The sequence below is a fragment of the Labeo rohita genome, unplaced genomic scaffold, assembly GCF_022985175.1.
Source record: "Labeo rohita strain BAU-BD-2019 unplaced genomic scaffold, IGBB_LRoh.1.0 scaffold_574, whole genome shotgun sequence".
Classification (NCBI taxonomy): domain Eukaryota; kingdom Metazoa; phylum Chordata; class Actinopteri; order Cypriniformes; family Cyprinidae; genus Labeo; species Labeo rohita.
Genome location: NW_026129498.1, coordinates 10880 through 38706, shown reverse-complemented (window position 1 = coordinate 38706; position 27827 = coordinate 10880). Strand labels below are relative to the sequence as shown.

Genomic DNA, 27827 nt, shown 5'->3' with positions numbered 1-27827 from the left:
TTCGTGCTCCTATGACTTGCACCAATGTAACCGCACCTCTAGAAGTCCTTGCCATGGATTACACTGTGCTTGAGAAATCAGCAGGGGGCTACGAGAATGTTTTAGTGCTCACGGATATGTTTACAAGATTTACCGTGGCCGTTCCGACTAAAAATCAGACAGCACTTACCACTGCCAAAGCCCTTGTACGACACTGGTTTGTCTGTTATGGGTGTCCCGCCCGACTGCACTCGGATCAAGGCAGGTGTTTCGAGGCGAGTGTAATTAAGGAACTCTGCAAACTGTATGGGATAAGCAAAAGTCGCACCAGTCCCTATCATCCGCAAGGGAATGCACAGTGCGAAAGGTTCAATCGCACAATGCATGACATGTTGCGGACGTTACCTGCGGAGAAAAAGAAGGACTGGAAGACTTATCTGCCTGAACTTGTGATGGTTTATAATAACCACGTGCACTCATCGACAGGTTACTCACCATTTTATTTAATGTTCGGACGGGACGCAAGGCTGCCCATGGATGTCTTAGGGGGAAAAGATCTAACTGATGATGAGGCAGATGACCTAGATGAATGGGTAAAGAATCATCACGAACGCCTGAGGACTGCAGTGGAGACGGCAAAGGCAACTGCCCAGGACGCTTCTAGGAGAAGGAAGAGGGTCTATGATCGCAAGTCTGCAGGAGCGCTCATTAGACCTGGTGACAGAGTATTGTTGCGTAACCATAAGTTTAGGGGACGGAACAAAATTCAAGATAAGTGGGAATCTGTACCATATGTGGTAGTGCAGCAGAATCACCCAGATTTACCAGTGTTTACAATACGCCCTGAGCCAGGGGGTCCCACAAAGGTGGTTCACAGGGACCAACTGCGACATTGTACCTTCCCCTCACCCACAAGACAGGTTACACATGCAAAAACAGAAAAACAGTTGTCAGACACGGGCGTTGACTCGCATGATGTTGTGTACACACTGTATCCTACACACTTATCGAGCACAGACTCACCTGGAGAAGTTGAGTGTGAACTGGTATGTGGGGAGGGTAGTGTACCTGAGAGTGAGGGGGTAGAGTCTGAACAAGATGTGGAGTCTGAAAACTCTGACATTCAGGGAAATTATGTCAGTGAGGTACCGGATCTCAGACGTTCAAAAAGAGAAACACAGGGGAAATTGCCTGTAAAATATAGAGATGATTACATTATGTAATTTGGGGTTAGAGTGCCAAAATCCAGTAAAAAAAGAAAATGTCAAACTGTATATTGTTTACCTTAAGAAAATATGAAACAAATGCTGAAATGTTGTTTTGCTGAATATGTTCTGTGTTTTCTGTTTCTTCAAGGAGCTGGTCGTCTTGGAGAGTCCTGTATATGGCAGGGTTTAGCAGGGGGGAATGTGGAGGTATTCAAGGACTTTTATTCTGAAGGGGTTTTTTGAGGAGAACGCCGGGAAGAGGGACGGAAGTGTTACGATCGCGTGCGAGAGAGTGAGAGCGGAGAGAAAGCAAAGTGAAAAAGTCAGTTCTTTGGAGACGGTTTTGATTCTAGGGGACAGCATTCAGTAAGCGTCGAGGTGAGCTATAGAGAGGCTGAACCGAGCTTGAGCTGTTGTGAGTTGTGACCGCGCCCGATCGCCAAGAAGCAGAGCTGCGTATCGATAACGGACCAGGAGGGGCATCGACCGTCATACTAGCTGAGATGGAGTGCTGATGCAAGTGTTCATCTTCTGTGAAGGGTGTTGATATCGTTTGTCTTCCCTGCTGTTTATTTGGAAGACATAAACGGACGATAATCGTTGTTTTGAAGTAAAGCCGCTCGGATTGTGTTTTTTCCCCCTTGCTCCTGGTTGAGGGAAATCTTTGCGTCGTCTTTGATACAATAGTGCCGCCGTGTGGACACAAACGGCATTTCGAACTCTTCGACACTCTTCTTGGGACGATATTTTCCTTCTATTTTGCGCATTTAATTATTGCCCGGCCACAATTTCTCCCTCTGTATTTTATAGTTTATTTCTGGACGATTTGCGGTATACTTGAAAGACTTTCACCCTGCCATATCTGGACACTCCAAACCCAGCCAAGTCCTACTGTGAGGTAAAACTTAAACTCTGGGGTTGTGAATTTCACTAAGGTTTGTGAACTGGCATGGAAAATATTTGATGTGGAATGTAACATCTAAAATGTTTTTTTGTGAACTGAACACCATTTAAACATCAAAGCTGTTGTTTTCTATTTTCTCTATTTTTTTTGTTTGTATTATTGCAGAAGGAATAGAGACTGGACAAAGCTTTATTTATTTTTGCTTGTACATTTGTTTATTGTGGTAAAACCATAATATAAGTGAAACAAGAGTTTATCACATGACGATTGCTTTCTTTTTGTGTCTATCCTTTACTAACCATTTAAAAAAACTATAAAACCTACAGTCATCTTGGAGTAGGGGCATTCCTCCTGTCTTGTGGGCTGGGTGTGGGGAAAGGGATAAGTTATATCACACTCTAAGGAGCTACCGTGTACATTTTTTATCTTAGAGCCCTTCCCTTACCAGTCATCAAAACTCACAAAAAGACACACTCAAGGCAGAGCAAACCATACTTAAACACTAAGTAAAGGAATTAATTGTACTAGGAGTGGGGACATAGATCCTGTCATCTTTCTTAGTCATCCAAGATACTGCAGAACAGAACACCCCTACTTTGTAGTGAAACTCCCGCTACACATGCAAAAATGAATCAGTGCATTTGTGGATCAGGTGACACGCGTGCATTTATTGAGGTCTTGCTCGAGCCATTTGGATTTTGAGACTTCATTTTCGCAGTTTACAGCATTTCACGACGCGCGCACACACAACTATCAATGAACAAGGCCAAGTGCAATTCATTAACGTGTACGCGATTCGAAAAATTCGCAAATTTGCGTCACTACACTGATGTGAAAAATGTTATAATTTGCATTAAAGTATCACAGTTTGTGGATGTGGTGATTAAAATGTTCATTTGTGGATCAGACCACATGCCTGCATTCATTCACATATCTTTTGAGTCGATTCTATTTGATTCATTTGAATTTTGAGACTTTCGTTCCGCCCTTTTAGCCTTGCCCAATCCACACACCGCTCGCGATCCACACGCAGCTGAACCTAAGAAAATCGGCGACCGCTAGATGGCGCTATAGCCCCAATCACACGTGCGCATTCCATTGTGTACGCTTTTATGAATGTTACATCGTGTTTTATTTGTTTCTTTTTGGTTTGGCTATTCTCCCCTGTCAGTTGAAATATAGTAAACATGTTTTATTGAACTTGTTCTAACATAATGGCTTTTATGAATTTTGTAAAACAAGATCTTCGTCATGGCACCTTTTTTCTGTACTTCAGTGACACGTTGTCACTTATTCCTTCCTTGTATTATTATTATTATTATTATTATTATTAATAATAATATTATTAATATTATTAATATTATTATTATATTATTAAAGTGCTATTATAGTCGCTTGTTTAAGCCATTAGTAGGCTAGTCGCACGTTTATATTAAAGTGTGATGCGATCAAGGAAAGCCCAACATATGGTGAAATTTAACCTTTTATTTGATACCATATGAAAGCTGGGTTCACCCTGGTGAAAAAAAACAGCATATGCTGGTTAGGTAGGTTTTGATGCTGGTTTAAGCTGGTCATTTGCTGGTTTTTGCTGGTCATGTTGCTGGTAAAGGACCAGCTTAAACCAGCATCAAAACCTACCTAACCAGCATATGCTGTTTTTTTTCACCAGGGAAGCCCTTTTCAAAACTGTTTTTATTTCCCATTTTTTATCTATTTCCGTAGATTGAACGTAACAGTATGGCTATCTTAAGTTGGCTGATATAGATATGATTTTCAGGAATGGAATTTTGAGAAAAACGGGTTTAAAGTGAGATGGCTTTCACTTTCACTTCACGGGTTTAACAAGATCTGTCTGTCAAATCAGGAGCGCTATACTGCATCATTACACAAATAGACTAACGTTTGTTTTCCGTTTTTTTATCATGGTCATAGTCACCAAACTTTTGATCATCTCTTGTATGTTTAGATAGCACGAATAGCCTACCTTGAAGTTTACATTTAGAAAAATGTTCACTGCATAAAAGTTCACTGGACTCTTCCTCTTAGTAACTTACTTCATCTTTCATTTCTGGATGTGAAATAGTCAGGTATAATAAGATTAAGTGAGCAGCTAAGTTACAGTAAGAAAAATAAATAAAAACCTTGCGTGCGACCTATTTTTCGAATTTCCTGAAAACGTGCAGCGCTTTTCCAGATCGCATCACAATTGATTATATTAAACCAATTTATTGTTTATTATGTAAATCTATTATTTAATATGTAAACCAGGCTTTCCGACAAAAAAAGGTCTTCTTCACATGTAAAATCATCCTCTTCAAACCCATAACATACACACTCTCATTACTGTTAGTCGTATGAAATTTCTCTCCTACTGCGAAGATGGCGAATCAGCGTCAATTTCATCTCTGCAGCCGACACTGACTCAGAAAACAGTTTAGCAATAAGTACATGAAATATGTTACAGCTATTTTTTCCCTAGACATTCATTGTCATTCCTTTAGTCAGCAAGCTTTATTCGTCCGCTTGAGCGCGGAATAGGCTATAAACGGCTCACTGGTTTAATATAGTATAATTCATTTAATATAAACGTGCGATTACTAGTGGTTCAAACGAACAACTACAATAGCACTTATAATAATAATAATAATAATAATAATAATAATAATAATAATAATAAGGAAGGAAACTAACAACGTGTCATTGAACTACAGAAAAAAGTTGCCATGACGAAGTTCTTGTTTTACAAAATTAATAAAAGCCATTCTGTTAGAACAAGTTCAATAAAACATGTTTACTATATTTCAACTGACAGGGAAGAATAGCCAAACCAAAAAGAAACAAATAAAACACGATGTAACATTCATAAAAGCGTACACAATGGAATGCGCACGTGTGACTGGGGCTATAGCGCCATCTAGCGGTCGCCGATTTTCTTAGGCTCAGCTGCGTGTGGATCGCGAGCTGTGTGTGGATTGGGCAAGGCTAAAAGGGCGGAACGAAAGTCTCAAAATTCAAATGAATCAAATAGAATCGACTCAAAAGAGACGTGAATGAATGCACGCATGTGGTCTGATCCACAAATGAACATTTTAATCACCACATCCACAAACTGTGATACTTTAATGCAAATTATAACATTTTCACATCAGTGTAGTGACGCAAATTTGCGAATTTTTCGAATCGCGTACACGTTAATGAATTGCACTTGGCCTTGTTCATTGATAGTTGTGTGTGTGTGCGTCGTGAAATGCTGTAAACTGCGAAAATGAAGTCTCAAAATCCAAATGAACTGAACAAGATTGACTCGAGCAAGACCTCAATAAATGCACGCGTGTCACCTGATCCACAAATGCACTGATTCCTTTTTGCATGAGCAATTTATGATATATTAATGCAGAACAGAACATTTTTATTTGCAAACATGTCTGTATTTGTACAAATCGCTGCACAATCATTTAATCCCGAATTCCACAGACTCAAAATGAAAGGCATTTGTTTGTGGATTGTAAGATACATGCATAAAATTGATCCAGTACATGGATAATTGTGCGTGCATCTATTAATCGTTTTGAGTCTAATTTCATCCCATAAAGTGAAGCGTTCTGAACTAGTGAGGCTTTCAACACAATTGTATCGGAAAAAGGTTCATGTTGTGGCCATCTAGTAAAAATGAATAACACCTTCCAAAGTGCTGTGTTCCATTGCAGCCGCTGGTTTCACATCTGGTTCTACAAGTGATTCTTTGTTTTATTTTATTGCATATAAATAATGGTCATTGCCAAAGTCAATTATTTATGTTGGTGTACTAGCACTAAAATAAGTAAAATAAATAAAACATAAATTCATAAATTAAATCTATGATATGTTTATTTGAACTCTGCCTCAGTCCTTAGACTTTTTCTTCAAAGTTGTTTTTTGAGCTCAATATATAATTTACAACTAAAAAATAAATTCATAAACAATGCTAACACATTAAAATGGACTATAATGTAAAGGAAACGGCACTGGGCTTCCCCAGCAGGCACACAACGTCATAAGACGCTGATATTTGGTTAAATTTCGGTTGCGACGTCGGCTGACCAAAATTCAATGTAAATTCAACGTTTAATGTCAACGTTAAATTGATGTCCAATACCAGTGTCAGCTGACGTTGATATTTGGTTGTTTTTAGGTTGTGTAACCAAAATCCAACATTAAGTCAGCATCAAATTGACGTCAAATACTGACGTCAACGCGATTTTCATTCTCAACCAAAATCCAACGTCTGTCCGACGTCATGTCCAACGTCAACCTGACGTTACATAGACGTCCAGTGCCTGCTGGGTCGCTTCGTTTGAACCAGATACTGAAACAAGCGCATGGTTTTCAGGTGAATGAAGCTTCGGACGTCATAGATCACTTGCTTTTCTTAAAACGAATCAAGCTCTGATGCAGTACTTCAATGTGAAATGTGTCATTTTTTTGATACAAGCTTTGGAGCATCCTTGTTGAAGGTAACATCACTAGTGTTAGTTAAAGATGGTCTGTGGAACATTTCCCTGTTTAGTTGTGTTAGAATAGATGTGTGATTACTGGATGGTTTACTGCATTTGTGTGCTCGTGTTCAGTTACAGTAAATGAAGCTGATTCACTGCTCATCTCTCACTCATATTATCCTTCCTAATATGCCTGTCTCTCTTCTACTACACTTCTGATCCATTCATAACAAACCTAGAGAAACACTTAATGTCTAGATATTACGACAGACATACGATCATGACCGTATGTGATTTACATATTGTGCTGTTTTCCTAATAAAAATGTTAACATGAGGAATGCTAAACGAGGGTCACTTAGTGTGATGGGATGGATGTTGTTACTACAACCCCCTCTGCTGGAGAATAGGAAGAGCGCACTACAGGTTTAGCTGAGGCTTTCACCTGGTTAACTGGTTAATGATTAACTTGATTGCTTCAGGTTGAAAGTAGAGTGTGCTGTTACTCAGTCACTGAATTGCGTTAATGTTAAAAACATTTTCTGTCTATATAAAATAACTTGGAAAAAGTGTGAGGTCTTTGGTGTAAAATTAATATTTTTCACATGTTTGAACGGTTACCCAAAAACTTGCCAGCGATCTCCTGTATTTGGCGTCAGATACATTTTATATTAATAAACATTAACTTCAGATACCAGTCAGCAATTGCAGGCAGTTTCTTTCAAAAAGAAACATTTTTTGTTCATATAAAATAACTTGAAAAAAGTGTCAGGTCTTTGGTGAAAAATTAATATTTTTCTAATTTTTGAACGGTTACCTAAGATTTGCCAGCGATCTCCTGTAATTGGCGTCAGATACATTTTATATTAATAAACATTAATTTCAGATACCAGTCAGCAATCGCACACAGTTTCTTTCAAATAGAAACATTTTTTTTTTTATATAAAATAACTTGAAAAAAAAGTGTCAGGGCTTTGGCGTAAAATTAAAATACATTAATTTTTCCTATATACATTAATTTTACATTAATTTCAGATACATTTTATATTAATAAACATTAACTTCAGATACCAGTCAGCGATCACAGGCAGTTTCTTTCAAATAGAAAATTTTTTGTTCATATAAAATAACTTGGAAAAAAAAGTGTCAGGGCTTTGGTGTAAAATAAATATTTTAAATATTTTTGAACGGTTACCTCAGATTTGCCAGCGATCTCCTGAAATTGGCGTCAGATACATTTTATATTAATAAACATTAACTTCAGATACCAGTCAGCAATCGCAGGCAGGTTCTTTCAAATAGAAACATTTTTGTTCATATAAAATAACTTGAAAAAAGTGTCTGGACTTTGGTGTAAAATAAATATTTTTTATATTTTTGAACGGTTACCCCAAAACTTGCCAGTGATCTCCTGTAATTGGCTTCAGATACATTTTATATTAAAAAACATTAACTTCAGATACCAGTCAGCAATCGCAGGCAGGTTCTTTCAAATAGAAACATTTTTTGTTCATATACACCAAATACATTAAATATTTAAATATTAATAAACATTAACTTCAAATACCAGTCGGCAATCGCAGGCAGTTTGTGTCAAATAAAAACATTTTTTGTCTATATAAAATAATTTGAAAAAACTGCCAGCGCTTTGGTGTCAAAATTTTATTTATTTATTTATTTATTTATTATTTATTATTTTTTTTTTTTTTTTTTTTATGGTGAGGTTACATTATACTTGCCAGCGATCTGCAAGAGTTTGCCTCAAATACATGAAATATTAATAAACATTAATTTCAGACAACAGTCTGCAATCGCAGGCAGTTTGTGTCAAATAAAAACATAAAATAACTTGGAAAAACTGCCAGCGCTTTAGTGTCAAAAATATACTTTTTTTTAATTTAATTTAATTTTATTTTTTTTTGGTGAGGTTGCATTATACTTGCCAGTGATCTCCAGGAGTTCGCTCAAATACATTAAATATTAATAAACATTAACTTCAGACAACAGTCAGCAATAGCAGTTTGTGTCAAATAAAAACATTTTCTGTCTATATAAAATAACTTGAAAAAACTGCCAGCGCTTTTTGTCAAAAATATACTTTTTTGTATTTTTATTTTTTGGTGAGGTTACATTATACTTGCCAGCGATCTCCAGGAGTTTGCGTCAAATACATTAAATATTAATAAACATTAACTTCACATACCAGTCAGCAATCGCAGGCAGTTTGTGTCAAATAAAATATTTTCTGTCTATATAAAATAACTTGAAAAAATTGTGAGGTGTAACCCCTGTTTAATGATTGCTGCTGTGAAAATTATTATATACAACATTGTTTAAATTCAATAAAATGACCATTCATATGAATGAAAATCTATATAGATTGGAAAAAAATATCTAAATAAGTGGTTTAGATTGAATTAAGAAATTAAAAGCAGCCAATCAGAGCATTCGGTTGTTGGCTCCGCCCACTTGCGTGCATCTAGCGTTGTACAAGCTAGATTGATACAGAGCGACAGAGAAACCTGATCGGATGAGCGAGTTACAAAAACAGAAAAAAAAGATCTTCATTTCTTTCAAGCTTCGAATTAATTGAGCAAAACAGCTCGTAAGCATAAGACATTGGACGATTCAGCGTGTTGTGTTAATCCTGCACCACAAAACTTGTGTGTGGAGTTGGCTGCATATTCAGTGCGTCACTGCGGTTCGCTGACGCCATTTTGATTTCGTGTACCTGTGAAAACAGACGAGAATGGACAAGGCCGGGTTTTTTTTTTCCCTTGTGAAGATAAACTTCATTGGAGATTCCTGTAATTGATGGCGAGCCTCCCACCTTAAAATAACTTGAAAAAATTGTCAGGGCTTTGGTGTCAAAAAAAAAAAAAAAAAAAAAAAAAAAAAAATATATATATATATATATATATATATATATATATATATATATATATATATATATATATTATTATTATTATTATTATTTTTTTTTTTTTTTTTTTTTTTGAGGTTACATTTATACTTGCCAGCGATCTCCAGGAGTTCGCCTCAAATACATTATATATTTAAATATTAATAAACATTAACTTCAGATACCAGTCAGCAATCGCAGGCAGTTTGTGTCAAATAAAAATATTTTCTGTCTATATAAAATAACTTGGAAAAACTGCCAGCGCTTTGGTGGCAAAATTTTATTTATTTATTTATTATTTATTTATTTATTATTATTATTATTATTATTTTTATGGTGAGGTTACATTATACTTGCCAGCGATCTCCAGGAGTTCGTGTCAAATACATTAAATGTTAATAAACATTAACTTCAGACAACAGCCAGCAATCGCAGGCAGTTTGTGTTAAATAAAAACATTTCTATGAGGCGCCACGTAGAATTTAAATCAAACTTCGCTTATCAATACATACATAAAACGCATGCATATACACCTAGAAATTACTTGTATATACATGTATATGTTGGATGTTCAATAAATATATATATATATATATATATATATATATATATATATACACACGTGCACATTAATATGAAATCCATACCAATACATCTTTTATTAGTAATGAATACATATACACTTGTGAATAACTTGTATATACATATAAACTTAACGCATGCATACGCTAAAAACACTCGCTTATACGTATAAACTTGATCCATGCATATACACCAACAACAACACGCACATATACATATAAACCCGCTGCATTCAGACACACCTGTACATACTCGCATATACATATAAACTTGACCCATGCATACACCTAAAAACACTCGCACATACATATGAACTCGTTGCGGGCATATACACCCATAAAACACTCACGCAAACATACAAACTAAATTTCAGGTAAGACGCATGCTTGAGTTGTGTATATACATATATGCAAGTGATTTCATATGTGGATGTGCGTGAACGGAAGGCATTTCAGTGTAAAGGAAGCAGCGGCACTTCCGGCGGAATCTCCAGATGCCGGGGCATTTTAAAACACTTAACGTAACTAAAAGGGGTCATCGGATGCTCATTTTCCACAAGTTGATATGATTCTTTAGGGTCTTAATAAAAAGTCTCTAATATACTTTGATTAAAAATTCTCAATGGTTTTGTAAAAAAACAAAAAAAAAAAAAAACCTTTTTTTACCTTGTCAAAATCAGCTCTGCAAAGATCATCTCATTCTAAGGGGTTGTTCCTAGCCCCGCCCCTCTCTTCTGTCTGTGGAAAGATGCTATTGTTTACGTTAGCAGCATGTAGCCGCGTTTAGCCGCTAAACTTCCTAACTACCACGTTATTAGGAAAGGCAATCGCAAAGATTCATAAAAAACCCTTAAACTCACTTCTGCTGTAAGTGAAGCTGGATCATGAATGATTCGTGTGAACATAGACGGATATATGTAGATCGGGAGGCGCATTCCCTTCACAAACAAACGTAATCTACTGCATTTTCAGCGGGTCACATGTCGGGAGTAAATGACGACCACTATGTTCATTATTACATCCAGTAACACAACACCTCAATCACTCAATCTGAGATATTCTTGTCTAACTTACATCCCTGCTCCGGTATTAAAACAAAGAGGTCGGACTGTTACAGCTGATTCGAGGTGAATTGCTCATGTCAATCAACTATTGTGGGAGTGTCCTCTGTCATGTGACGCCACAACGACAGTACATCTGAGAACGGCTCGATCTGAAAAAGGGGATATTATTTTTACAGATTAATTAAAAACCGCTTCATGGATTTTTATCATTATAGGGTAGATTTGAATATACACTGACAACACACATTAATGTTCAAACAGCATGAAAAAGTGAACTTAGCATCCGATGACCCTTTTAATGCATTAAAATAGTGATTTAAAAAGACATTTAATATAGCATACGATGTACCAGGGGCGAATTTCCACTGGGCACTTTTCAAAATCCCGTTCAGCACCGCCGAGAGTTCGCGCGATCGTTTAAACAAAACCGAAAGTAAAACGGGCACGCGCCTTCAAAAGCAATTTTAATACCCCGCGTTTAGAGCGCGACTCCCCAATGCGTGCAAATTAGGCTACGGAACTGGGAATGAACTGTAGCCTAATTAAAATTGCTTTTGAAGGCGCGTGCGCGTTTTACTTTCGGTTTTGTTTGAACGATCGCGCGAGCAAAGCTACAATGACCAAGCCTTACTGATGTCACTGACAACACACTGCATTGAAAGGACAGAGTGGTTTAACAGGACATTATAACAGTTATATGCCTACTGTTCAATAATCATTTACACACTTCAATGTCCTGGCAAACCATTCTGTCCTTGTAATGCAGTGTGTTTTCTGGTTCACATACTGTATGGTGTCACTAAAATGTCTATGATTTCACAACAATGTCCTGAGAAACTGTTTTGTCCTCACAATGCAGTGTGTTTTCTGTTTAACAGTGTGTAGCTCTACCTCAAGTCAAGTGCACAAGTGAGTTTTGCTTCAGGAATATCATGGAAGAAGCAGCAAAAGTCAAAGCGCTAGGATTTAAATTTGTCCTGCGAGGTTGTAAGTGCCAGCTTGAGGTCGTACAGCGAAACTGAAGTAAAGTGCAAAAGTAATGATGTCGTACACATTTGTGTCTCTTTGTGAATGTCATTTTACACATTTGTAATTAATAATCTACAATTTTAACTTTAAAACACAGGTGATTCAATCATTGTGTGAGCAAATCGAAAGATGCGACTTTTCATGTTGGAGCTGTGAGTATAAATTTCAACTTACACGTACAAATATTGACAAGTTCTCACATTTGAATCAACAAGCTCTGGAGTTTTGCAACTGTTTTACCTTCATAGACAGCAGACATTGAAAGCACGATTGCTATGTGAAATTGATTTACGTAGCCATTCATTCACACAGATGCATAGAACATGCAGATAAATGCATATAATGAGTTAATGTTATTTAATAACAAAAAAAAAAGCTCAAGCAAGGGCTAGGGTGATAAATTTCAGAGAAAACGTTTACACCAACCCACCAACTCTCCAGGAAGTAGAGAGACGTTATGGGTTGGAGGACACAGCAAGAGTAATTAGCAAAAACAGTCTACAGTGTTGGGAAGCTTACACAAATGTGCACACTTGCACACACATGTTGGCACATCTGTCATTATGAGGACTTTCTATAGGTTTAATGATTTTTATGCTGAGCTACAGTATTTAGGGCTCTATGAAATCCGTTTTATTTTTTCCTGAATTCCATTTTTTTTTCTCCAAATTCCATTTTTTTCTCCAAATTCCATTTTTTGTGTGTTTTAATTTTTCTGGACTCCTTTTTTTAATGGTTAAATTAAATTGTATTAATCAAAAAGGATGTTTAATTAATTAAAATCATGAAACTTAAAAAAAAAAATTAACATCAGTTTATTAAAAGTTTATCAAAAATGACATGTTTAGGGCCCTATGAAATGTTTTATTTTTGCCCACCTTATGTTTCATTGTTACCAAATTCTGTGTTCTAGCATGTCTAATTATTTAAATGCATAAAAATAAGTTTCATTTATTCTTACAATAGCATTGTGAAATGTTTATTTTTCTCAGAAATTCAGTTTTGTGTAATTGTGTATTTGGTTATCAAATAAAGGCATAAAGAATTAATTTAATTTATCTTTTAATTAATGACAATTAAACAAATTTTATTTTTTGGCAAATAAAGGGGATTTACTATTACAATTAAAACATTGAAGAAATATATGATTATTCTTTAAAAATAAGATTTTAATCATTTTATTAGTAGTATGTAGTACGTTTATTTCTGTAATGACCTACTTTTGATTAATTCATCCAAATTTCCTTGACATTCCGCGTTACCCATCAAATTGTGCAAACTGAAATTGTAAATTGAAAATAAGTCTAATAGAAGCATGTCAAGTTTGCAAAAACTCTCACATGTCGCAAAACGTTTTTTACGCTCACATGAGGTAGTTTTTCAGCCAATTCGAAAAAGGAAAATTTTGCAAAACCGCAATGGAAATGTCACCTTGCGGACATAAAATTCAGATTTATAAAATATATCAAAAGTTTTGCCCAAATTTTTAATGGAAATTCACCTACTGTCAATGACTAATAAACTGTAATCATGATTTTATTATGATTATTACATAAATAATCACAAAATTTAATGATGAAACAAAAATTACAATACTAATATTAATGTCCTCTTTTCTCACATTAAACTGTTAAGCTTTAATTTTTGTTGATATTCTTGTTGCTATGGATGATGTCAACAAGTTTACTAACTACACCCACAGTGATTGGCTGATAATGACAAGTCTCTGTCAGTCATTTTATAATAGAAATATTGTAGAATAAGGCATCATGTTGCCATAATCAAATAAAGATTTTAAAATAAAATTGCCATATTCAAATAAAGTTTTTAAAATATAGGCTAAATGTCACTAATTAAACAAGCAAATGTTCAGCTAATTGTCAGCCTCAACATGTCTGCATCTCATAAATAATTGTTAGATTTACATATAAGCAACCTTTTAATTAGCAGACTAGAATTATCATGGCTGATATGACAGTAAGACTTACTTCATACTTTTTGCCCAACTTGTGCATGACAAGAAGGACATAATTCAATTTAAGAAAAATTGTGTATATACAGTAGTCAACATTTGAAATGGATCAAAAAAGTTAATCAAAGTTGTCCTAAGACAAAAACAGGTATTGTTTTGGTTTTAGGACAACTTTGATAAAAGGTTTTGATCCACTTCAAATGTTGACTACTATATACTATATATATGTAGTGACATGTTTCTAAAACATTTATGTCCAGAGGTGATTGCTGGAAACATCCATTTTAGGATTATGATTTGGTCTTAGTGACTTAGGAGTCTCTGGACGACCACTTACTTTCCACAGATTTAGGAGCTGATTTTAACATTAAAATGCTTTGTGAAATACTCTTGGAGCAAAAATCTCAGAGTCCTAGGAGTTAAGAGCTACTTTTAGTCTTAAAATAATTAGTGAATACGGCCCCTGGTGTTTTTACCCTATGTATGTTATGTATTTTTGAAGCACTGCAAAATAAATTCATGCTTATGCCAATATTATCTGATTTATTTTCTACATTTAAACATTTTTTTTTTTTTTTTTTTTTTTTTTTTTTAACTAAACCTCATTCTTAATATGCTTATCATTACTGAAATCATCAACCTCATTTCTGCATCATTACCACAACATGTTCTTTTAATGTTTATTTAATAAATGGAAAAATAGTAGTTTACTTTTAAATGTATGTGTGAGTCTATACATTATGTTCTTTCAGGTTTTCCACATCATTTTGAAAATGTCAATTTTCAATAAAATAATGCAAACTATTAGGTTGCAAATTGCAGAAGGTGTTGCGGTAATGAAAGAAATCATTGAAAATAAAATAAAAATGTTAATTTAAAAATATATTTTATTTCAGAGTTTTAAGTAACTGTGCTTGACTGTTAATAATTTTTAAAAAAGTGAAAATGTATTAGCTTTACCTGTGGCATTGATGTTTTCACACTGTTGTGGTAATAACGTTTTTAAGGACTTGTTTTGGAAAATATGTTCAGAAAGGTGTTAAATTGTCAGTAAAACATTTTAAATTTATGGTCACCAACACTTCAGACCTTGCTCTTATTGCTTAAAAAAAAAAAATTTAATTTAATCTTTTTGTGATTTTGTGAGAATCACCCTATAAATAATGATAAACAGAGTTGACTTGCTGTACTTGCAGGAGTGATTCAAACCCAAGATTCAGCTTGAACTCTGAGTAACTCTGTTTAGTTTTTTTTGTTTTTTAAAGTCTAGATTTAGTTCTGTACTTTCTTTAGCTTGTGCAAATATTTGACATCAGTATTTACATCCATTCATTCTGTCTTTTACAGATAATAGAAGATGCTGTGACTGAGATGTCAAGACCCTGTTTGCCAGAAGCAAGTTCAGAACAGGTATTGTGTCATTTTGGTTGAGTTTGCTTATTTTATATCTGCAAAATAGAAAGTTGACATAGAGACTTGAGGTAGAGTGAGGGCATGGCTAACTTGCATTAAGAGAGTTTATTAAAGAAACATGGATAAACGTGAATGAGTAGATGAAGAGGACCTACAAAGTAATCAAGAGCAGAAAAAAAAAAATTTTTTTTTTTAAGTGTTTACGTATTTACCCACAATGCCCCGTATGGGTTTTTGTCTCATAAATTATATAACCAATATCATACGTGTAATGAGTGCAGTATCACACAAGGGTTGTTTGTCCCAACTAACACGAGTTCAAACGTGACTGATTTTATACAGCAGTTCAATAAATACAAAGTTAAAATTTTTATATATTTTAGATACAATCTTGTCTGTTTTTGCCAATTTGAAATTGAAAATATTGTGTGTCTCCTATCAACACACAGTGCTGTTTCGTTTCTGTATGAATCACGTGAATGAATGTCTTGTCAAACCACTCTGTCCTTTCAGTGCAGTGTGCTGACATCAATTAGGCTTGAATGTTTAAACTGACGGGGCTTAAAATCACGTGCAAATGATAAACTCTCACTCTATCATGGTTAAGCTTTGCAATTAATCTGCAAATCACACGCGTTCTGAATTGTGGTTCCTCGTCCGTACAGATCACGAATCAGCTACGATCTCTCCTGGGCATTGTGCATATTGTACCCATCGCAGTGTTGATGCTGAAATGATCAATCATGCAGTCCTACCTCCCATTTTTATGAAGTCAGTAGTTAAATGATTAAAGTCAAGTCAAGGCCAACTAGTCGCTTATGATGCCATTAATAAAAACACAAGAGATGGGAATGCTTTGCAACATATGCCACAATTTTTTTTTTTTTTTTTGCAAAAAGTTATACAGATACTGATATGATACTTAATGATAATAATGCAGCATGTGCATTGACATTTAGTCATTTAGCAGATGCTTTAATCCAAAACAACCTACAATTTAAGAAGTAGGGTGATAAAACAATAACGATAATTATAGCATTATCATTTTCCTCTATACAATATAAAAAAAAAAAAATATTTAATAAATGTTTGATATAATGTGTATGCAATATGCAAAGAAAAAAATGATGCATCAATACACTAGTTTTCTGTTCAATTCTAGCTGTATTGTAGCTATATCTACTTCTCTGTTTATGGATATGGAGAAAGGTACTGGGCAGGATTGACCCGACAAATTGAAAACAGTCCCACTATAATGTACTGATTCAGGTTAGGACAAAAATAAAAAAGTTTGGAAGATGGATTGATGTACTTGCATAAGATACGTTAATTTTGCAAAAAAAAAAAAAAAAACTGAGGTGTTGTAAAACCATTTAAATGTTGTATGCATGCTTACGTGAGTTGGTATTTGACTATCCAGCGTTTCCAGAAAGTTAAAATAGAAACTTAATGGACAGTCAAAAGTCATGTTAAAGACATCATTTCAGTTTGCGGCCACAAGCAGACTTGCAGTGTCTAGATTTGGTCTTTGAGTTTCTTTAGCTCATGCAAATATTTGACATCAGTATTAACATACATTCATTCTCTCTTTTACAGATGAACGCAGACGCCTTTACTGAGATGTCTAGACCCAGAAGCAAGTTCAGAACAGGTATTTTGTCATTTTGCTTAAGTGTGCTTACTTATATCTGCAAAATATAAAGTTGACACTAGCCGTGTTTCCATCCAAAGTTGCGAATTAACTGGAATGTTGCTTAAAACATTTGTGAATAAGCACTGTTTCCATCCAACGAGTCAAAGAGAACAAAACCGTCACTTCCTGATGAACTGGTACTAAATATCACTGAGAAAAGTAGGAGAAGCCACTGGATCTAATAATTTTCACATATAATTAATTACTTGTGATTCAGAGAGAGCAGCTGAAACATCACATGCAGTCATTGCTTTCAGAGGCGGATGCAGCTGTTTGTGAATGCAGTCTTGTAATGCAGTTCTTTGAGGCAATTATACAAAAATACTTTGACGGCAGACTTTGCTCAGGCATCTTAGAATGACAATGACAACATTTCAGATGCTCTGCAGTGAGATCAGTCTGCTAGTTATAACATATGTTTTTGGTGCGTGTGGAGGAATTAATTCACAAAATGCGTTTCATTCTCCCATTATTCGCATTAACCCTTTTTCACACAATTCAAAAACAAAACCCTTTTTTTGTACAATTTTGGTGTTTCCATCAGTTGTTTTTGATGCAATTCTTCAAAATGCACGTTAAAAAGGGTGATGGAAAAACATAGCTATAAAGACTTGAGGTAGAGTTACACACTGTTAAACAGAAAACACACTGCATTGTGAGGACAAAACAGTTTGCCAGGACGTATTGAAATCATAAGCATTTTAGTTAGACCATATGTGAACCAGAAAACACACTGCATTACAAGGACAGAATGGTTTGCCAGGACATTGAAGTGTGTAAATGATTATTGAACAGTAGGCATATAACTGTTATAATGTCCTGTTAAACCACTCTGTCCTTTCAATGCAGTGTGTTGTCAGTGACATCATAAGGTTTGGTCATTGTAGCTTTGCATGGTTGAAAATTCTGGACCAGAAAAGGCAGAACCAGATGTCATGAGTAAAACACTTTTCAGACAGCCCATTTTTAATGCAGTACTTCATATTTTAACAGTGATGTTATAAAGAAGGGGCTCGGTTAGTGCTGGGTGATAGAACCAAAAATCTGTATCACAGAATTTTTTTTTTTTTTTTTTAAGATTCTGCTGGTTTCACTGTATTTTACAGTATTTTTTCCCACTTCTTTAGCTCAAGCAAATATTTGACATCAGTGTTTCAAACATTCATTCTCCTTCACAGATGAATGCAGATGTGACCATTACTGAGATGTCAAAAAAGACCCTGTTTGCCAGAAGCAAGTTCAGAACAGGTATTGTGTCATTTTGGTTGCGTGTGCTTACTTTATATCTGTACAATAGAAAGTTGATGTAGAGACTTGAGGTAGAGCTACACACTGTTAAACAGAAAACACACTGCATTGTGAGGACAAAACAGTTTCTCAGGACATTGTAGTCAAATTATAGACATTTTAATACACCATATGTGAAATGGAAAACACACTGCATTGCAAGGACAGAATGGTTTGCCAAGACATTACACCATATGTAATGTCCTGGTTACACCATATGTACTACACCATATGTGTAGCATATACAGGTGCATCTCAAACCCTGTTGCATGTGCACCTTTTCCTACCCAATTTCTTCCTTCCAGTCAACTTTGCATTTAATATGCTTTGATACAGCACTCTGTAAACAGCCACCCCATTCAGTAATGATTATTGTGGTTTTAAGGAACAAGAGATACCTGGAATTTATACTGTAGGGATGGACATTTAATGAAACTCAAATGTAAATATTCTAATATTTTGAGATACTGAATTTTTGACTTTCATGAGTTGTATGCTCTAATCATCAAAAAAAAAAAAAAAAAACTTTGAAAATGTTTTACTTTATGTACAGAATATTCAGTGGCTACGGAAAGTATTCAGACCCCCTTAAATTTTTCACTCTTTGTTATATTGCAGCCATTTGCTAAAATCATTTAAGTTCTTTTTTTTTTTCCTCATTAATGTACACACAGCACCCCATATTGACAGAAAAACACAGAATTGTTGACATTTTTGCAGATTTATTAAAAAAGAAAAACTGAAATATCACATGGTCCTTTTTAATGGGTAAATTTAATTTTATTAATCAAAAACATGTCTAATTAAAAAAAACAATGAAACTTATACAATTTAATGTCAATTTATCAAAAGTTAAGTTATGTTTAGGGCCCTATGAAATGTTTTATTTTTTCTCACCTTATATTTTATTGTTACCAAATTTGTTTTAGCATGTCTGTTTATTTAAATGCATAAAAAAAAAAAAAAAAAAAAAAAACTGTTATTTATTTCTACAACAGCCTTATGAAATTCTGTGTTGTGTATTTAAATTTTTCTTGTTATGAAATAGTCATAAAATATTAATTTATCTTTTAATTCATGAAAATTAAATTTTATTTTTGGCAAATAAAGGGGATGTACTAATAAAATTTAAAAGATGGAAGAAATATTGTGTAACATAGTTTTATTAATTTTTCAACAGTAGTAGTAGTAGTAGTAGTAGTAGTAGTAAATACCTGCATTCTACTAAATTATAGTAATGTATTTCTGCCACAATGTCTACAAGCTAAACTTTTATTTTGACGGGTTTCCGTGAATACCTTTACATTTCTGTGAGTATATGACCCTGGTTTACTCAAATGAAACAGTGAAGTGCTCACGAAGTACTCTCAGAGCAGTTCTGGAGATGTTGTTCATGCATTTTTATGGCAGACACTGAAATCACCGGGAGCGTCACGCGCGCTTGTGTGTATTAAGGAAACCGCGCTTGCGTCTGCACCGTTTATTCATAAAGAGACACGCAGAACATGCAGCATTCATATTTAAATGGTATTTTGCGGCGTAATATTTTCAGATACTAGTCCATAACGCGATTTGATTGAAATGTAATGACCAGCTTTCGATTAAGTCATTCAAACTTTGACAAATTCCGTGAATTCTTCGGAAATCATACAGCCATACAAAAACATTCGGGGCTAAAGAAAAATATTTCGGGGTTCGAGCCCCTTATGATTAGCCCTAACGACGCCCCTGTGTGTGACATTCGCAATAAACAGCACATATTGAATGCGAATGTTGTTTCTGAAGATTTTTCCGTATTTTGTCTTCTGTTTTTGTTTAATTTTTGTGATGCGAAATTTGAAAGTATTTTTAAACCAGACATTTCTCTATAAGACCATTTGTTTATTCTACATGGCAGTGCATTTGTTTGTAACTCTTGTAACTTTATTGTGTATATATTGTTTTTGTTGCTGTTGCTGCTAATTCAACATATTTATTCATCTGATTAACGATCATCATCTTCAGGTCAAACTGAACAGCAGATTGTTTTCACAACCCAATGCTGATCACTGGAGTTTATCTGCAGTTTGTCAGAAGAGCAAGGAAAGGACTCTCAGTCTGAGATGAGTCTCTCACAGAAACAGAGGTAACACTGAGTCTGTTTTTAGATATTTATTTTAAACACTTTCTTTTTTGTGATTGTTTATTTTTAGTAAAGAGCAGCCAGCATAATTTTTTAAACAATTTCTGTGAAAAAAGAACACCATGTTTGTATGTTGCTAGAATTATCTGTACTGTTAACATATCAGAACCTGTAGAAATGACATCAACAGATCGTCCAAAATTTATCATAAAATTTGATTGCATTACATGTTTGAGGTTGCATATTTAGTGGGTATTAAATGTCAATAATGGGCAAACTAGATATAATTTAAATTAATAAAAATGAAAATATACATCAAACTCTTAAAGTGTAAATTTGTGGGTATTTTTAAAGGGAAATTTAAAAGATTTTTGTCTCTTTCTCAAACTTGTTCACTGTACACAGTTCATTGTTCATTACATTCATTGCTATAAATACAAGATTCTGTTTTTGTTTTAGTATTTTCTCTTCTGTCAGTGGGGTCAACAGAGTTTGTTTACTCAACAGTTTTAATATGGTTGCACTATAACACAGTTTTTGAGCCAGTTGTGTTTTTTAGTGAAGTAGAAATTGTGCAGGATGAGAAAGCAGCGCTTCACTTGACTGTTAGATGATTCCTTTATAGCAGGTCTGATGAGTGTTAGTGAATTAGTTTGTGTTGAACTGGACTAAACAAACTCCCATTTGGCACATAAAATCTCTTCAAATGAGACTGAAGTATCTCCTATAGTTTTTCTCTGTTCTTTGTGTCATTAGTGTAAGATCAGACTCACATGTGTCCAGCTCTGTGTCTGTGAAGAGTGACTGGTCAAAGAAGGTTTGCCACCGGACTTAAGTGAGAAAAAAACATCATCTACCAAAAGGTATTACATTTATAGCATTATGTTAGCTAATTTTCATCACTGTGGTTCTCTGATAGATGTTGACTGAATAAAAAAAAATAATGAATAATGCTCAGTTGTAAGTCATTTATAAATTGACCATTAACTGAAAATGAAATACTTATCAATCACAAAACATTTATAAAGACACATTTACAAGCTGAAGAATTTGCATGGGTTTGTAAATCATTTACAAGTAATTTACAATTAATTAGTCAACAATAAAAATCAATTAATTTAAAACATGAACTATGCATTTGATTAAATTTGTTTAATAAGTGTTATGTTAGTTTTTTATCTATGTTTGTAGATTAAGTTATAAATCATTTACATGTGATTAGCTAATGATGTCTGTAATAATTTACAAAACATCAATATGTTCACACTTGATTAAGTAATAAAAACATCATCTACAAAAAGTCGTATTTTATCTTTTAGCATATTGAAATAATCACAGATCCTTAGTCAATTGTTAATATTTAAGTTAATATATTATTAATCAATTATAAATAATTGAAATGTCAATCATTGAAATGTATACCCTTTGAAGATCACATCATGAATAAATCATTTACAAATCTTTCTGCATCCCCTAATCTAAAATGTAAACTATTCATCAGTTGGAAATGTTTTACTCATCATTTGTAGATCTTTCCCACCAGTGTGTATACCCACACAACCTGTAACCGGCAGGTTTGTAAAACATTTACAACTGATGAGTAGTTTCCACTTTTTGATTTTTCATGCAGAAAGATTTGTAAATGATTTATTCATGTGTTTACACAAAAAGGTTTTGAATATTTGTTGTGTGTACTGCAATGTAAGGTCTGACTGGTGAGGGTAAAGATGGTAAACACATGGAGTATTTAGCGCTGTGCAGCTGATGCAATCTTCAGTGGAGGGTAAAACTGGTTCACATTAATCACTTTAAATCCCACAACTTTAACAGAACACAAGAAAAAGGGTTTACACGTTTATTCACTTGACAGCAAATAATTTATTATTATTTAAAAAAGAAAATGATTGCATTTTTGTGCTTTTCAACGTATCATTTATTAATCGTTTATAAACACAGTCATGTTTTGTAAATGATTAGTTCATCATTAACTAATTACTTGTAAATGAACTTGTAATGGACTTGTAAATGAATTAACAAAACATACACAAATTGTTAGCATATCATTTATTAATCATTTGTCAATGTTTTGAAAATGATTTTTTCATTATTAACTAATCACTTATAAATTTTATTTTTGTGTTACCTTATTATGAAGATTAAATACATTGTGTAATATTGTTTCTTTTGTTTCTCTCTGTTCTTTGTGTCATTAGTGTAAAATCAGGCTCACATGTGTCCAGCTCTGTGTCTGTGAAGAGTGACTGGTCAAAAGAAGGTTTGCCACTGGAATTAAGTGAGAAAAAATCATCATCTACCAAAAGGTATTTAATGTGTTTCTTATTGTTGGTTGCACATGGACTGCAAGAAAATATTTCATTGAATATTTATCATGAATCTGTATTGTGTAAACATTTATATAATGGGGTCATCGGATGTTAAGTTCACTTTTTCATTTTGTTTGAACATTAATGTTGTTGGCAGGCAGTGTATGTACAAATCTACTCTATAATGATGAAAATCCATGCAGTGGTTTTTAATTAATCTGTAAAAATTATCCCCAACAATTTCAAATCGAGCCGCTGATGCCTGTCGGTGTGGCGTTTTTGCATGTTTACAGTGTCATTAGTGTGATATTGACTGACATGAGCTCTGTTTGAAAGCTGACAGTCCAGTAACTTTCCATGTTTTGAAAATGAGCAGGGATGTAAATTAGACAAGAATATCTCTGATTGAGGTGTTTGTTGCTGGATGTAATTCTCATTGTGGTCATTTTTACTTGAGCTGCTGAAGATATTTGGATTTTTTTGTCAGGAATGCAATAGATGTAAAAATATTTATGTTCAAATAGTCATTTGATCCAGCTTCCAGCTTTTGAAAATCAAAGTATATTAGAGACTTTTCATTAAGACCCTAAAGAATCATATCAACTTGTGGAAAATGGGCATCCCATGACCCCTTAAGATGTGGTAGAAGATTAAAATGAAGATTTTGCTGCTTATGACCTAATTTAAATTTACCTATTTACCTAAATTTATACTTAAATAGATCCTATACTTTAACAGTGTGAACTTAAACAGCTATTGCTTTCTGTCTTTGTTAAAAATATTTGCAAATTATTTCTCTAATAGTTTCCCTAAAAATGCAGTACTTCATTTTATTCACTAATAGGGTTCAATATGAGACATTAGATTCAGACGTCCAGACTCACAGGAACTACAAGAATTTCAAAGACAATCTCCTGTGGATCTTCCAGGTAGGAAAACACAATACTTAATTTCAATAATGTTTACATTTATAACAAACAAATAGTTTACTGAACAACACTTGCAAGAATATTCAGTAGAAATTTGATTTCTGTTTTATCTTGATCATTTATGTTTACTTTTAGAAACACAGAAAATGTATTTTTCTTTTTTTTTTTTTTTTAGGATCTTGAAAGCAAAATAATTACATTTCTGAAGAATGAGCTGGAAAAGTTTAAGAAAATATTACAAGAAGAAGACTTACAATACTTTGTGAAGGATTTTAATGAGAACAGATGCAGTATCAAAGAAGCAGCTCTTGATCTCACACTCTACTTCCTGAGAGAGATGAAGCAAGATGAAGCTGCTGATACTTTAGAAGGTAAGAGACTCGTGATCATCTGTCACATTGTCATTTATAAATGTAATGGAGAAAATAGTAAAACTAAAATGCTAAAAAAAAAATCTGTTTTTTTTTTTTTTGTCCCTGTGTTTAGATGAGCTGTTCTTCATTCATCAGCTAAAATGTAGCTTAAAGGAAAAGTATCAATGTGTGTTTGAAGGAATTGCAAAGCAAGGTGACTCTACACTTCTGAATAACATCTACACAGATCTCTATATCACTCAGGGTTGTAGTGAACAGGTCAATACTGAACATGAGGTAAGACAGATTGAAGTTGCTTCCAGGCGTCATGAATCACAAGAAATACAGGTTGAATGCAAAAATTTGTTTGAAGCACCTGAACAAGACAAGCAGATCAGAACTGTACTGACAAAAGGAGTTGCTGGCATCGGAAAATCAGTCTCTGTACAGAAGTTTGTTCTGGATTGGGCTGAAGGAAAAGAAAATCAAGATATCAGCTTCATATTTCCTCTTCCATTCAGAGAGATGAACTTAAAGGAGAAAGAAAAACTAAGTTTGATGGACCTTATAACTCAATTTTTTTCTAGAGACAAAAGGACTGAACCTTACAAGAAGGAACCAAAAAGTCCTGTTCATTCTTGATGGTTTGGATGAATGTCGTCTTCCTCTAAACTTTGATGGTAAATGAGACATGGTCTGATGTTTCATCACCAGCCTCTCTGGATGTTCTCCTAACAAACCTCATCAAGGGAAATCTGCTTCCTTCTGCTCTCATCTGGATCACCACCAGACCAGCAGCTGCCAGTAAGATTCCTCCTGACTGTATCGACCGGCTGACAGAGATACGAGGATTCAATGATGCACAAAAGGAGGAGTACTTCAGAAAAAGATTCACAGATGAGAATCTGGCCAAAGAAATCATTGATCATGTTAAAAAATCAAAGAGTCTCTTTATCATGTGCCACATCCCAGTCTTCTGCTGGATTTCAGCCACTGTTCTCCAGAACATTTTGGAGGAGAAAAAAATAATGATGTGAAAAATAATCAGGCTGATGACAAATCCAAAATACTACAGGAATCAAATACTGAAGACATTCCTAAGACTCTGACACAAATGTACACGCACTTTCTCAGATTTCAGATCCTGCAGAGCAGACGAAAGTATGATGGAGAATATACACCAGATGTTTCCTGGGATAAAGATGCCATCCTTTCACTGGGGAAACTGGCATTTCATCAGCTGGAAAGAAACAATGTGATCTTCTATGACACAGATCTGAAAGAATGTGGTATTGACGTTGATAAAGCATCAGTGTATTCAGGCATGTGTACCCAGATCTTTAAGGAGGAAACAGGGATTGTTCTTGGTACCATGTACTGCTTTGTTCACTTGAGCATTCAAGAGTTTATTGCAGCCCTTTATGCACATCTGTTTCTAGACATCAACAAGAAATATGTGTTTGATCAAGACTCTACAAAACAGGAAAACAAAAGTGAAACCAAGATTGATTTGCTCAAGACTGCAGTGGACAGAACAGGAAAACAAAACTGAAAAAAACATGATTGATTTGCTCAAGACTGCAGTGGACAAGGCACTAGAGAGTGATAATGGACACCTGGATCTTTTCTTCGATTCCTCCTTGGTTTGTCACTCCAGTCCAATCAGCGACTCTTACAGGGTCTGTTGACACAGCAGGATGGAAATGACCAAATCAAAAAGGAAATAGTTCAGTACATCAAGCAGAAATTTGAAGCTAATCTGTCTCCAGAGAGATCCATCAATCTGTTCTACTGTCTGAATGAACTGAACGACCAAACTCTGGTGAAAGACATTCAGACCCACCTTAGCAAAGGAAGTCTCTCATCTGCTGATCTTTCACCTGCCCAGTGGTCTGCTTTGGCCTTTGTGTTGTTGACATCAGAGGAGGAGCTGGAGGAGTTTGAGCTTCAGAAATTCAAGAAATCAGACGAGTGTCTCATTAGATTATTGGCAGTCATCAAAACCTCCAAAAGAGCTCTGTAAGTTGATCATTTTTGCTTTCATCTGAAAAATACATTTATCTAGGGTTCCCATGCATCCTGGAAAACCTGGAAAAATAATTACTGATTTTAGTCCTGGAAAATGTGTGGAAAAATATAAACATGTCATGGAAAATCTTGTTGTTCTGTAAAATTATTTAAAAAAAATGTTCTTGTGTTTTTCTTTAGCTGAGAATAAAGAGTTTTGTTCTCCTTGAAACTATTAATGTTAGTAGCAGAAAGTGCTTTGTTCAGGGATGCTGAGGTTTGACATATGAGAAAAGTTAGGGATGTAACGGTATGAAAATTTCCTATCATGATTATAGTGACCAAAATTATCACGGTTGTCAGTATTATCACGGTATTGTTCAAATGTGCTGGAAATGTTCAAAAAGTACTGACACATAAATCACATCACCAAGGTTTTCATTTAAAATCAACAAACAACTAATAAAATGACTTTTGGTTTAGCTAATCAGTAAAACAATAACAGTACCAATGATGTCTGAATTTTAAATGACAACATGACTGACAACTTATATGGTATGTTCAAATATCTAATGTAAATGATCAAATAAAGCTTTAAAAATTTTTCATAAAAGGTAAACCTCACATTTCAGCCTTTAAATAAAGAAAAGAGTTAAGTCTAAATAATAACTGATTAATAAATGATTATATACATTTTATCTGCTCCATAAATATAGATAACTTATCTGAATTGTTTAAATGTGTAGAATCCACATAAGCTTGTTTTTCATCAGCTGGTCAAAATTTAGGCTATAGCAAGGGCATGAAAATAGTTTTTGTGACAAAAACTGCACACAAGCTGAATGTAAATGTAAGTCTCTGTAAATCCACTGTATGACACTAGATGGCACTTATGGAAAAGCTGAATTACAACTGTTTCTGTGAACTTTGTGGATAAAGGCAAGGCAAGTTTATTTATATAGCACATTTCATACACAGAGGTAATTCAAAGTGCTTTACATAAAAGGAAGTAGAATAATCATAAAAACAATAATAAAAAATGGTAATCACAAAAAGGAAGTTTACAATTATAAAAATAATCATCAAAACAATAAAACAAAAAAAACAAAAATGTAAAAAATGATTTAATAATGATTTAAAAATGATTTAAAATAAATTTAAAATAAAAATAAAACAGATTAAACATAATGCAATCAGTTCGGACGTAGCACAGTGCTCATTCAGTAAATGCACAGCTAAACAGATGAGTTTTGAGTCTAGATTTAAATGTAGCTAATGTTTTAGCACATTTGATCTCTTCTGGAAGCTGATTCCAACTGCGGGCAGCATAATAGCTAAAAGCTGATTCCCCTTGTTTTGTGTGAACCCTTGGTATTTCTAACTGACTCTCCATAATGATCTGAGTGGTCTGTTAGGTTTATATTCAGTGAGCATATCTGCAATGTATTTAGGTCCTAGGCCATTGAATGATTTATAAATGAGTAAAAGTACTTTAAAATCAATTCTAAATATAACTGGAAGCCAGTGTAGGGACCTGAGGACTGGTGTGATATGCTCAGATTTTCTGGTTCTAGTCAGAATCC

General features: G+C 34.3%; 1 pseudogene; it reads left to right on the top strand.

The window, feature by feature from the left end:
- The first annotated feature begins 1386 nt into the window (after positions 1 to 1386).
- LOC127161194 (protein NLRC3-like) lies at positions 1387 to 26418 on the top strand (annotated as a pseudogene).
- The last annotated feature ends 1409 nt before the right edge of the window (positions 26419 to 27827 follow it).